Source organism: Protopterus annectens, chromosome 9.part0 (assembly GCF_019279795.1).
Source record: "Protopterus annectens isolate FY-2018-M chromosome 9.part0, PAN1.0, whole genome shotgun sequence".
Taxonomy (NCBI): Eukaryota; Metazoa; Chordata; order Ceratodontiformes; family Protopteridae; genus Protopterus; species Protopterus annectens.
In genome coordinates, this window is record NC_056743.1 from 1,455,278,786 (window position 1) to 1,455,292,690 (window position 13,905).

A 13,905-nucleotide genomic window follows, 5' to 3' on the forward strand; every position below is an offset into this window, starting at 1 on the left:
ACTTATCATGTGATCAATTTTACTATAAAAAGTGCTTGGGGGTGGAGTTCAAACTGTTTCTGAAGAAGTTCACAAATAATAAAGTGAATGAAAGCGCTAGATGTGGTGTCCATACTTTCTTAAGCAAGCTGGAAAGGATTTTGTACTTTATTCGTTTCCTGTGGAAAAATCTTCGTTCTAAATTACAAAGTTTTTGTGTTAGTAAATGAAACCTTTCCCAAGATATGCAAACACACACACACACACACACACACACACACACACACACACACACACACACACACACACACACACACACACACTATACACATACAGCAAGAACAAAGTTACTGTTCACTGTTAATATAAAGCAACCAGAACATGACAGCATGATAGCTATAACATGACAGCATGATAGTTATAACTTAAGCAGCTGTTCCCTGAAAAGTAGATAACAGCAGTTAAGTTATCAAGTTCAGAAAGTATGCTAATACACTAATACAGAAATAACAGCAGCAACCAGCTGAAATTTAATAATAAAATCCTTTACTTGAAGTAAATGAAATTAAGCAATATAGTTTGTAAGACTAAACAAACACACACACAGGCACACACACACACACACACACACACACACACACACACACACACACACACACACACACACACACACACACACACATTCTGTCGATAAGCACAGGGGGTGTTGGGTAATATTAAAGATATGTATAGCTGAGGGGAGCAAATGTTGATTGTATATTTTGTTGAGAAAGATGAGGGGGGTTTGAGGGAGGTGAGAGTGTTTCTGCATGAGTTTGTGATTTAGGGTTAAGTTTTGGATAGGTAAAGATAGGTTTTGTATGTTTATGTGTGATTGCATGTATTTTAGGGTTATGGTCAGGATTAAGTAAGCGAATAGATGTATCCCTGGATTCATGAAGCTTGCACCAAGCACAGGCACAGCATCAGTGATCTAATGCCAAATATGGCTGCTGAGCGATTCAGGTATGAGCTGTTTCCACATGTACTTCCACCATACATCACAGCTGCGCAGCTCCTGGTGCATGTATGCTAATTACCCCATGTGCGGCAGTGTAGCATGCAAATGAAGGTATATAGCTATTCATGAAGTGGTGCAGGTGTAGCGTAAGCATGCAGAAATGTAAGCCAAAAAAAGTTTACATTTTTTCAAACATAAAATTGGAGCCATGACAGTGGACCAAACTCACATATTATAATGTTAATATATGCCAATGGCTAAATATATAACCAATGGCATAAAAAATGCACAACACATAAAAAATAACATTTAGTGTCTTGGCCACAGTAACACAAAGTAAAATTACAGTGCATCGGTGCGCAAATGGGATCACAATGAAAATATATGTATATGTAATAAAACTGCAATGTAACACATTTCATGAATTCCCCATAATAGTCAATGGCACACATGCTACACCACAACCATGGCGCAAGGGTTGCTAAGGGTCTGTGACAGTGTTCTGTGTGGTAACTAGGAATTTGTAGTCAATGCCATTCAAATGAGTCAAGTAATACTGAATCGCAAAATCCCCACTGGCATAAGGATGTACCTCACAGTGTAGCGGTACAACACCGAGGTGTGGCCTGGAGATAAAGATGACATCAAGAGAGGGGTGAACCACCTTAGCTGTAAGCACATTGGAATATTGCTAATCCGGGTTGCCTGTTGCTAAGCAAAGCCGCAGGATAGGGGTGTGGAAGTTGCCATAGCTTTGCTTAGCTCAGAGCACACAAGGTAACTGAAAGTTCATGTGAACGTGGATGAAAATGCGCTCGAAACCCGGTAAATGGCTGTGTGCGGCACACGCCACAGCTGAAACAGGAAGGATATGGTAAGATAATAAGGAAATGCTGCAGCATGGTAATTGGAGTACAAATGAGTAATTAACACCTAGAACTCACAGTGGGCCATTGGCAACAGCTAACAAGGCTGCTAGCAGCTACCTGCAGAACAGGAAAGATGAGGTGCCGTACTGCAAAGAAAAGAGAACTGTCACAGCAGACCAAAGCAAACGTGCAGTAGATCGGCTACATAACACATTTTGCTACACAATCCTGGGTTGGGAAAGTACAAAACAAGAAAGCAGGCAGCTGGATGCATGCCTGACAATGGGAGGGAAACCGGGTTGAAAAGTAAAGTGAAGGTCAATAGATGAATCATGGTGGCCAAGCGTAAGTCAACACCAAAGGCCCCACAATAGCAGTACCTGCTGTAAAACCCATAATTAAGATACCCTGCAGCTGGAATTGCACATACACACCAAATTACACCAGCAGCATCCATTGCATAATAGTATAAAGTGTGAAAGCACCTCACACACACTTGTGTATTCCCAGACACTCTGCACCATTGGTGTATACAGATGGGGAACTTTTAATATGTACATGTTAGGGGCTGCCATAGCTTTGATTCACCAGCATGTGTTGGAGACTGACAGTGGTGTGGAGGATGATGCTGACAACCATCTCAGGCACTGGAGGAGGAGAAAAGTGTTCAGACCCAGGGTAACCTGCCAGGGGCTACATGATCTGGAGATAGTAGAGCGTTACAAGGTGGACAGGGACACCATACAGTAACTTGTTGAGCTGTGCTGGCCACGTCTCAGAGCCAGAAATAACAGAGGGGAACCCATCCCAGTGGACACGAAGGTATGTGTAAGCTTGAGAATACTAGCCACAGGTACCTTTCAAATGCCAACTGGGGATATCATTGAGATTTCACAGGCATCGGCATCCAGGGTACTCCACCAGTTCCTGGATACCATGTTACCACATGCCAAATACCCGGAGGTACTGGGTGCAATAGACTGCATGCACGTACACATCAAGACACCACCAGTGAGCAGGATAGGTACTACATAAACCACAAGGGATACCCCTCCATCAACTGCCAGGTCATGTGCAATGCCCAGGGCATTATCATGGATGTGTGTGCTGGCAGCCCTGGAAGCTATCACGACTCCCACAACTGGCATGCCTCACAGCTGTATCAGGTATTTGCCTAGGGGGACATCCCATATGGCCACCTGGTAGGGGGATGCTGGCTATGCACTGGAACCGTGGATTATGACTCCCATCAGAAATGCACACACACCCATGCAAGAACACCATAATGAGGCACACACAGAAACCAGAATTATCATAGAGCGTGTGTTTGGGATGCTGAAATCACGGTTCCATTGCTTGGACATATCTGGTGAAGCCTTCCAGTACTCTCCAGGCACGTATGCCCACATCTTCATAGTATGTGCCATGTTACACAATATGATCCTGTGGAAACAGCTGCAGCAGGGACAGAATGGTGAAGGCCCTCACAGCCTACCACCATTGCCAAGGGCCCCACAGGCACAGAGGGACTCAGACCACGAACACCCTGTGCCAGCCCCAGTAGGCAGATGGAGGCGTTCCCAGTATGCCCATGCCTTGGCAAAGAGGGAACATATAGCACACACACTGACAGTGTAGACACCTATGGACTGACACCCTTCCCCACCTGCACACACAGCAAACATGGATGGCACACACACACAACCACCTGTAAATTGTCATGTATAGGTGGTCTACTGTGTGCATCCTACATAGGCAGCCCTCAACTATTGTACACACAACTGCCATTGGCACAAGGTAAGTCAATACCTGAACAGTAAATTAAGCTATCAGCATGTGTCGATACTGTATGTATAGGTTCATAGGTACATAGGTAGGTACATGCCTAACTGCCCGAGGCCATTCATAAGCATAGCCAAAATGTATCTACTGTACTGTTGCCACCCCATTGGTCAACTAACTCTCCCTTAGTGGAGCAGAGCCAATTGCAGGATCCCTGGGGTGTATCCACTGTTCCCCACCCACTCTGCAAGGATTCCCTGGAGTGTTAGTGAGGGGCTCCATATAATGTAATCAGGGATGTAGTTCCAAATCATGGGGAGTACCTGTGACAGGAATCTGTCACTCTAGCATCTTCCAGTTATTGTTGTGGCAAGGTATAGCTCATTACAGTGTGTGGCTCACTGTGACATGGATTCCCATAGGTGGAGCATATCCATTAAGCCTGACTTGGACATGGCTTTGTTGGCCAGCAAATATCATCTCTGAGTAAATGAGATGCCACTGAGTAATGCAAGAGTTTATGCAGTCTGGCAGCATAGGACACATGTCTGAGGGCATTATCCCTCTATGCGAGGTACATTTGTGGCCCTTCCAGCTGTCAGATTTGTCTTCTGAGGTACATCCAAAATGGGTTAACATACTCGATGATGGGCTTGATGACTGATGAGTAAAGGGGCACACTAACTTGAGTCTGTTTAGATGTGAACCCTTAAGTAATCAGATGGCCTACATAGACAGATGTATTAACTACTTCACAGATATGACTGACAAAGGAGAAATCACTATGTAATGTAGTCCCCACATACCCATTACATCGCCTGAATTATAGTGTCTGCCCCTCATGTGTTAATATGTGTGTGTGTAGTTTCCCAAAATGGAATGACCATGCAGTATGTGGACTTTAGCTGGAGGCCATCACTCTGACACCATGTGTTGGTCTATTTGAGGCCACTTGAAGGACATCTGTGTCAGCTGGACTGTCAGTTATGGCTCCCAGTCCACAGTAATTGCCAAACTCGGCCTGCTGTAGTCCACCTGTGTTAGCCCGTACCTCTGAAAAGTATATGGCAAACAATAGGCGTCCCAGGACTGAGTCCTGTGGGATACCAGTTGTGACTGGTCAAGAGTTGGACCTGGAGGCTGCTAGGCTTACAATGTGGGTTGTGTGTGTAAGCCTGTTGGCAAACCAACCTGTGATGTATGGGTGTATGTACTGGCTGGTGAGTGTAGAAATAATACCTGAGTGGGGAATGGTGTTAAAACCCTTGGCGAGGTCCAGGTAGTATGTGTGAACTACCATACCCCGCACCTAATGTTTAGGTGACTGTAAGATGTCAAACTGGTTCAGTAGGCATGACCTGCACTCAGTCAAGCTGACCTGGGTTGGGTCAAGTGTTTAGAGGTTACCATTGTCTATGGTAATGAGTGCCATGAGGATGTGCTCCATAGCCATGCAGATCAGGCTACTAAGGCTTATGGGGTGGTAGTTACTATGGTCAGTTGTGTCACCACCTTGGTGGAGTGGAATAGCTGTTGCCATGTGCCAGTGAATGGCCATGTAGCCTGTGTAGAGGCTGATGTTGAATTGCTATATTAGGTGGGGGGGGTCACTTTGTCTTGTAGTGTCTGCAGGATGCAGTCTGGGACACCATCTGCCTCCATTGATGCTCTGTTATGCAGTTTGAAAGGGCCATTACCACCTGTATGTCTCAGATGTCTGGGATACTGTACATTTTGGGTATTGTTGTGGGCCTAGTAGGGGTGAAGCTTGCTCCAAATGTATCATCAAGTGTGTTGGTGGTATCAGTAGGGTCAGTATATTCAGTGCAATATTGCACTAGCACAGTGCAAATCTGTGTGTTACTGATTACATCCTTGACATAGCCAAAGAAGCCTTTGTGGTCATATTCCAAATCCATACCTATTTACCTGTGGATGATTACATGAGTAACATAAGTATCTTGCTAATACTGGTCACGGACGTCTGCATGTCTTGGGATTTGCTGTTGTTCTGGACTGCTGTCCTACTTCTGTTGTATAGCCAGTATAATGCAGGGGTTCAGCAGACTGGTGTCTTTGTGTAGGAGTAGCGAGTCCTGGTTTACCATTGATGGCACGACCCATACATCTTTGCAGGTGCTTATAGAGTGCATTCATAATTCTGTCTGTATCTTGAGCAGTGTCATCCCTGAGCGTGGGAGCTGTGAACCCTCCCATCTCTGTCATTAGTACTGTGAATTTAGCTGTAGGAAAGGTATTCACTGTGTGTTCCTTGGGTGGGAGAGATGGTTGGGAGTGGAAATCATCAGTGAATAGTTCATGGTCAGATCTAAACATTGACCGGTTTACCTCTGCTGTAGTGCACCTGTTGCATGTCAGTGATTACCACTTCTAATATGTTTTCACCTCTTGTTAGTCTGTCTACCAACTGATACAGGCCATATGAGGTGATAAATTCCAGGAAGTGCTGGGCCTGGAAGTGAATACTTGAGTAGGTTATCCAGTTAAGTGTAGGGTAGCCGACATTGACCAATAACAGAGTCCCTGGTAGGACTGTCATGTTTACCACTGTCTCCAGATAGCTGTAGTGGTGCTCCTGGGTCATGGAGGGTTATCTGTAGCAGCTCACAGTTTGCATAGTAGTTGTGGCTGATGTTAGCTGCACATGGATGATCACAGAGGTATCATGCTGCCCCACTAACTTGGAGGTGTAGGTATCCCCAATGAATATGGATACACCCCCTCCATGTCTGTGCCAGTCCATGTTCAGTGGCTGAAATGTGTGTTATGGGTTGCAGTCTGGTAGTACTGGTGTGCTCACTGGAGCCTTATACAGGTCCCAGTCACAGAACAGATGTAGATGTTGTCCTTACTGAGGGGTGCTGTGAGTGCGTGCATGTTGTGAATACTACCCCTGGTGTTGAGTAGCCTAACCCTCATTGGTTCCGCTATTGTGCAGTTCATGGAGGTGAGATCCATCTCTGAGAACTGCCTAAAAATGGTACAACCGGGGTGCCAATAGCCTTGCCCAGCATTCCAAAGCCTTAGGCTGACACATGCAAGTTGGCATGGCATTGTTACAGGCATGTATCCCATCTGTGCTTATATCCCATCTTTCCTGTAGGTAACCTACTGGTACGCAATACAAAGCCTGAAACCTATACATGTCCACTAGCTTCCAAGATAGGCTTTTGGAGTGATCACGTATCAGTAATCTGTATGCTATTGCTGTACTTAACTGTTATCTGACTACATGGTGATTTTACACTGTATATTGTGATCAGAATACTCTGTATAATCTCATATGATGTTAGAGATGATCTGCACTGTAGAGGTTCACAGATAGGTAGTAGGCTATCTGCCCAAGGGAATTTAGAAGCATAGCTACAGTGTGGTGGCTTTGCCTGCACCACTGATGAAGTAAATGAGCCTCTGTCAAGCATAGCCAGTGAAGTGATTCCAAGCAGAGTTGCTGGAAGCTGTTGAAGACTGGGGTGCTGTAGGGTGATAGGGGCACATAGTGATCTCAAAGGGGCATGTTAACATGACAACCCAACAGCATTCAATTTCCCCAACAGGTCTTGCAGCTGTAAAACTGGAGTGGCTCCCCGACACCCTGGCTGTATGTTTCTGGGACACATGATCCCAGAGGTGTATATACTGTTGGCCAGTCACACATCAAGGTTTCCCCTAAAGTGTGTCAGTGAGTGGCTATGCCAAATGTAGTTAGGATGTTAATGTATAGTCTCTCAATTCATGTGTTATGTCATTATTTCGAGAAGCTCATTGAGTGTGGGTGGCTCTGCCTGTTGTGTAGCCAAGCTTACACATAGGATTCATGGATATAGGAAATAGGCAGAAGGAACGTTAATGTCAATAGTGTAACGGCTACAGCATTTGCATAATATTTTTGCAGTCCTGGTTCAAATCCTAATAAGGTCAGAGATGATTTACATGTTACATAGTATATCTTAACCACAACTTGCATATATAGGTTGTATTCCACAGAATAATAAACATTTGGAACACACAACCACTGAACTGTGCGTTAATTATCCATGCACTACCAGTGCTTGCTCTGAGAGGTAAAATGACCACTGCCAGGATTAGAACAATCAACCATGTACTCAATTTTCACAATAACCTACTACTAAGCTACCTGAGATGTACCAGCGGCAGTTGTGTAGTCTGACAGGTTAAAACACAAAAGGGAGGAATGTGTGGAAATAGGACAAACCGCCATGTACCCAATGAAAGGTGTATGCTATATATATATATATATATATATATATATATATATATATATATATATATACATATGTAGAGAGAGAGAGAGAGAGAGAGAAAGAGGGAGAGCAAGAGATATATGTCGATATATGGGGATACACATAAATATGTAAATATATAGATAGGTTAACAACATCTACATAAACATGGAGGTACATATAAATGGGATAACTACCAAATACTGAATGCTTGACATACCGACGCGCGTAATCACGAGGCTTAAACACCAAAAGACCACAGTACCGAAACACCAGAAGCACAAGGTTTAAAATCCTGGTGTTAAGGGATATTTAGTTAGTGCTTCTGGTGTTGCAGTTCAGGTAGGTTTCTGTGTGTAAGTGTGTTTCTGAGGGCTGTAGTGTGTGTAAGTGTGTGTTCTGAGTGTGGTTTGTGTTCCTGGGGGACTGTAATATGTGGGTTTGGGTTTGCTTTGTGCATCTGTTTGTGCAATCTCGGAGGTAGAATATTAAAGTAGGGGGGTGTGGGGGGCACAGCCACCCACATGAGGGGTGTAGGGGGGCTTGCCACCTGCTCATACATAGTGTAGGATGGTTTGTTTGGATGTGGTGGGTAGCAGTGTGTCTGTGTGTGCGTGTGTGTGTTCCATGTTTGTGTTACTTTAGCGAGTTTGACTGTTGCTGTCGGTAATGTGGGGTATGGGAGTCTGGGCTCGGTACTGTGGGCATCGGAATTGTGTGCGTTCGGGATTGTGTAGGTATCCCGTATACAGCGGTTGACCTGTTCATATATGAGTATAACATGGACCATAGCAATCACACGTTCCGCCACGACCAAACTTTATGAACAAAGGATATAGAGAGTATATGCCCATACAAATATGTGCTATGGGCATGAGCCAAAGTCAAGAGGGTCAGTCACCAACACAACTCCAATGACTGCAAATACCTATGACAGAAATACACAGACAGCTTTCATGTAGCAACACTTTATTACATTCCGATGTATTGCCGAAAGGATTCAAGGACTAACATCACCTGCATGCTATACAGAAATCAATTGACAGTGCCTTAATGAATCAGCCTGCAATTACCATAGTATTAGTCCACTAAATGATAGGTGTTCAAATAGGGAAGGAACCCTCACACACATATTGATTATGTATAAAAGCAGTTCCTACACACCTGCATCTGCTATGTACACCCACCAACATCTCCCCCACACCCAAAACAATTACAATACAAACTGTAATAACATCACAAATCATTCACTCACTGTATGACATCTGCAGAAGCCTTAACATACCTTGTCAGAGACACACTAACATGGCCCTATGTGAAATAGTTGCTGTTATACAATGGAACAGCTGCTGATGTTACAGGGTTTGTTTGCACTAATCCTGTTTCAGAGGGTTGTGTGTACACCAGGAAGTGTTACCAATTACTGATTAACAGCACAGTATGATACACCTGTACACCCAACCAAAGATGTCTGGTGAGCACACTGTAAACCACCTAACATTTCATGCATAGCCATACAGCCTTCAGCTCCCCAAACATCCTTGCCAGACTGAAACATCTGCAGAGGTATCAGGTACAAACAAACCCTGCATAAGTAGCAATGTTCTGAAACATAACAGCTCTACTTACATGTAGAACAACATCTTCTAGCCATTACACGCAATCCACGGGAGTCATGAAGCTAATATATCTCTGTCTGTCTCCATATAGCTCTTGAAATACATCACAAACAACACATCCAGGCCATCTTCCTCGAAAGTAAGGCAAGGGAACAATGCCCAAGTGAAGTACTCAATTATACACCACTGTTGCCATGGTATTGGCTAATGGAGTAGCTGCACAGCTGATGAGCATCTAATTAACTACTTTGGAACACCAATTGGTGGTCAGGATAGCACATGTTACCGATGTTTAACTATAAAAGGATGGCTTATCACACATTCAAACCATCTGTATATACCAGCAGAACATTACAAAGAAGATTGAAACACAAACTGAAAAGGATTGAAATAACAGTCAACACCTCGGTTTACTAATAAGGTATGTAGAACACTCAGTATGTCTTTGTATGTGGTACCTGTTCTGTAATAATTAAAGTGCACGCAATGCATATAGTGGAAACAGTTATCTTGTAGTGATGTATTGTTGAGCATAGTAATGCTTGTAGTATTTATGTGTGTACTGCTGTAGGTCACAAGGCAAACACCGCATACACCACAAGGGATGCTATATAAAGGCTTTGAACCCAACAATTCCTCACCAGCAGCTGTCAGTGGCAGGGTTGGTCCAACAAGTATGTGCTATAACAGGGGATAGTATATGCTGATATATTGTAACAGTAGGCATATGTATGGGTGTATTACTGAGAATAACATGTCGAAGGTTGGCCTACTGTGCAATTATGATTTGCATTGTGGGATATTGTGCCAATAACTGTGTAATGTACAGTATTGTAGGCAGATATGTATTACACTTTACATAGCATTACTGTTATGTTAGGCAAACATTAGTTACGTCTATTGGCATTTGCAATACACAATAACAGGGTACATATGACTTGTAGTCACCCGACAGTTTATCAGCATGATAGCAAAGTAAAATGGAAGAGCTAGTTAACTATCCATGCACATAACACATGTAATAGGTTCAAAGGTAGGTACTAGGCTGTCTGCCCAAGGATATTTATAAGCCTAGCTAGAGTGTGTTGGCTTCCACCAACCCCTTAGGTTAGTTCCCTGTGCCTCTGAACAGCAGAGCCATTAGTTCCCTGTGCCTCTGTTCAGCAGAGCCACTGCAGTGATCTCCAGGGTACATGTCTGTCCCCAATCCACCCGTCAAGGTTTCTCTTGAAGAGTGCCAGTGAGGGGCCCTGCCTGATGTACATTAGAGTCATGTTCCAAAGCATGGGGATTCTCCGGGTCAGGAATCTATCCCTCCAGCACGTCTTAGTTATCGTTGTGGTTAGGTGTATATCCCTAGAGCATGTGGCTCTCAGGGGCTTTTGTTTAGGTGGAGCATATCCAGCAATATTGGGTTGGACATGGGCCTTCTATGTCAAGCAGAGATCACCTGTGAGTATGTGGTATGCAACCGAGTACAGCTGGAGTTTCTTTAGTTGGGCTGCATAGGTCATCTGTTTGAGATCAGTAATCCTCTTGGTGTGGTACTGTTGTGGTCTTTCAAGCTGTTGCAGTTGTCTTGTAAGGTACATCCCAAATGGGGTGTTGTATCCTTTAATGGGTCTAATAAGTCATGAGTAAAGAGGCACAACGGCCTCCTTTGTTCTGGATGTGAACCCATTTGAGATTAGGGGGGCCACATAGAAGGATATTCTAACCACCTTGGCATTATGGTTATCCAAGGAGAGAGTGCTATTTATTTGGGTTCCCAGATCCCTTATTGCCTTTTCTGTATGTAGGTGACTAGCACCTATGTGGTAGCCCATGCGTAATTAGTTTTATCCAAAGGGGATGACTATGCACTTTTTGGCATTCTGATTGAGGCCATGATATTCACACCAGGTATCCATCTCAGTGTGACCCTTCTGGAGGGTGTCTGTATCAGCTAGGAAAACAATTATGGCCCCTAGTTTGCAGTCGTCTGCAAACCTTTTCAGCCAAAGTCCTCCTGTGCTTGCCTGTACCTCAGAGAAGTATATGCCAAACATGAAGAGTCCTAGGACTGAGCCCTGGGGGGTGCCACTTGTAAATGGTTTACAGTCAGACCTAGGGTATGCAAACCCCACTGTGTGGTTCTGTCCATGAGCCACTTTGCAAACCATCTCATGATGTAGGGGTTAATGTTCAGGTGGATGGGTATGTCGATAATACCACAATGGGGAATGGTGTTGAAAGCCTTTGAGAGATCAAGGTAGTCTGTTTGGACCTCCTTACCCTCATCTAATGCCTTGGTAACTGTCTCAAAGAAGTCCAACAGGTTTAGGAGGCATGGTCTACCCTTAACAAAACCAAACTGGGAGGGGGTCAAAGGTTTGGAGGTACCCACTCTCTCTGTGAGTGAGATCCATGATGATGTGCTCCATAGCCTTGCAGACCAGGCTAGTCAGGCTTATAGGGCAATAGGTCCCATGGTCCGTTGTGGTGCCACCTTTGTGGAGTGGGATAACTGTTGCTGTGCACCATTCAGGGGGCACAAAGCCTGATGCGAGGCTATTATTGAACATGGTGCATAGGTGGGGAGCCAGTTCTTTCTGAAGTACATGTAAAACACAGCCTGGAATGTTGTCCGGTCCCATGGATGCTGTGATATTGGCTTTAGAGAGTGCAGCTTTTACCTGCGTAGTTGTGATTACAGGGACTCTGCATTCTTCCTGTATAGATATGGGCCCTTTAGGGGTTGAGGGGGGGGGGCTAGCACTGAACCTATCTGTCAGTATGTTGGCACTATCAGTTGGTTCTGTAATGTTTGTGCCTTTGTGCTGTAACTTAGAGCAGATCTGTGTGTTTGCATCGAGATATTTCACATAGCTATTGAATGCTTTGTGGTTGTCCTTGGAATTAGTGGCTGTTTTGTTTTTGTAAGTAGCTTTGGAGGATCTTATAAGGGATCTCAGCTTCTTACTGAGGCTGACCAGGGAGCTTCTCCACTCATGGGATTGTACTCTCTTTTGCAACAGTTTCTTCCTTCTGTTGTACAGTTTTCTTTATGTCAGAGGACCACCAGATTGGCTTCCTTATTTTGGAGGATAGCGTCTTGGTTCTGTTTGAGATAGCAGGATCCATGCACTCGTGTAAGTGCTTATAGAGTGCATGTGTGTAGGATTCAGCAGTTGTAACTGTATTGTCCATCTGCATGGTTGTCATGAAGTTCACCACTTCTGTCTTAAGAAGCATAAAGTTGGCTTTGTAGAAATATTATGCTGTGGTTTCCTTAATGGGGGGTGAGGGCAGGATGTAAATATCAAGGGTGTTTAGCTTATGGTCGGATTGGACTAATGAGGAGTTGTCTTCAGGTGTGGAACACCGGTCACTCATGTTGGTAATGCCTAGGTCTAGGATACTGTAGCCCCTGGTGGGTGTGTGGATATGTTGAGCCAGGGTATTGGAGTTTATGATTTCCAAAAGGCGTTGAGCTAATGAGTTGGCACACGAGTAGTTTTCCCCAGTTAATGGTGGGGTAGGTGAATTCGCCCATTAGTAGGGTGATTGGTTGAACCCTAATAATTTCCAGTACATGAAGAAAAGAGGAGTGGGAATCTTGGGGCATGGTGGGGATCTGTAGCAAGCTATGATTCGGATTGCAGTTTAGCCCAGAGATAGTTGCACTTGGATAACCTCGGATGCATTGTGCTAACCAACTAGCCTGGAGGGGTGAATATCCTTAATGAATGTGGACACACCTCCGCCTTGGGTGTTTCGGTCCAGGTTACATGGCCAAAAAGTGTGGTATTCATTATAGCCTGGTAATGCAGGGGTGCTCTTTGGAACCTTGGACCAGGTCTCAGTCATTGCACAGATATCGATGTTCTCCATTACAAGGAGTGCCTCGAGTGAGTGCATTTTGAGATTTAGACTTCCAGCATTGAGTAGTATTACCCTCAGTTTGTGCTTGCCTGTTCCAGTTATGGTGGTGAATATGTTATTTGAACTTTGCCTAAAGAAGGCACTATAGGGGCAGCAAGAGCCTTAGCCAGTATCTGGAATCACAGGGTTGACAGGTGCAGGCCATCTGTGGCAACGCATTCTGGTCTGTTGACCATGTCATCCCAAGCAGACAGATACTGGATCCATTTAGAATGACACCAGAAGCTTAGCCAATTGTTGAAATCAATAATTTTGTCCTCGTACTGAGGTATTATTCTGGGCTATGGCAGAATGCTACTCAGAGCTAGGGTCATACCTGCCTGGGCTACAAGATCGGAGAGCTCTTCCTTGTCTCTTTTCATGTCGTCCAGGGAGGTACATCTTTGGTCACTCACATCAACATGGACAATGACAGAGTTATATTTGTACTTGTTGTGGAGTGACCTGAATGCATGGGTTATGTGGTG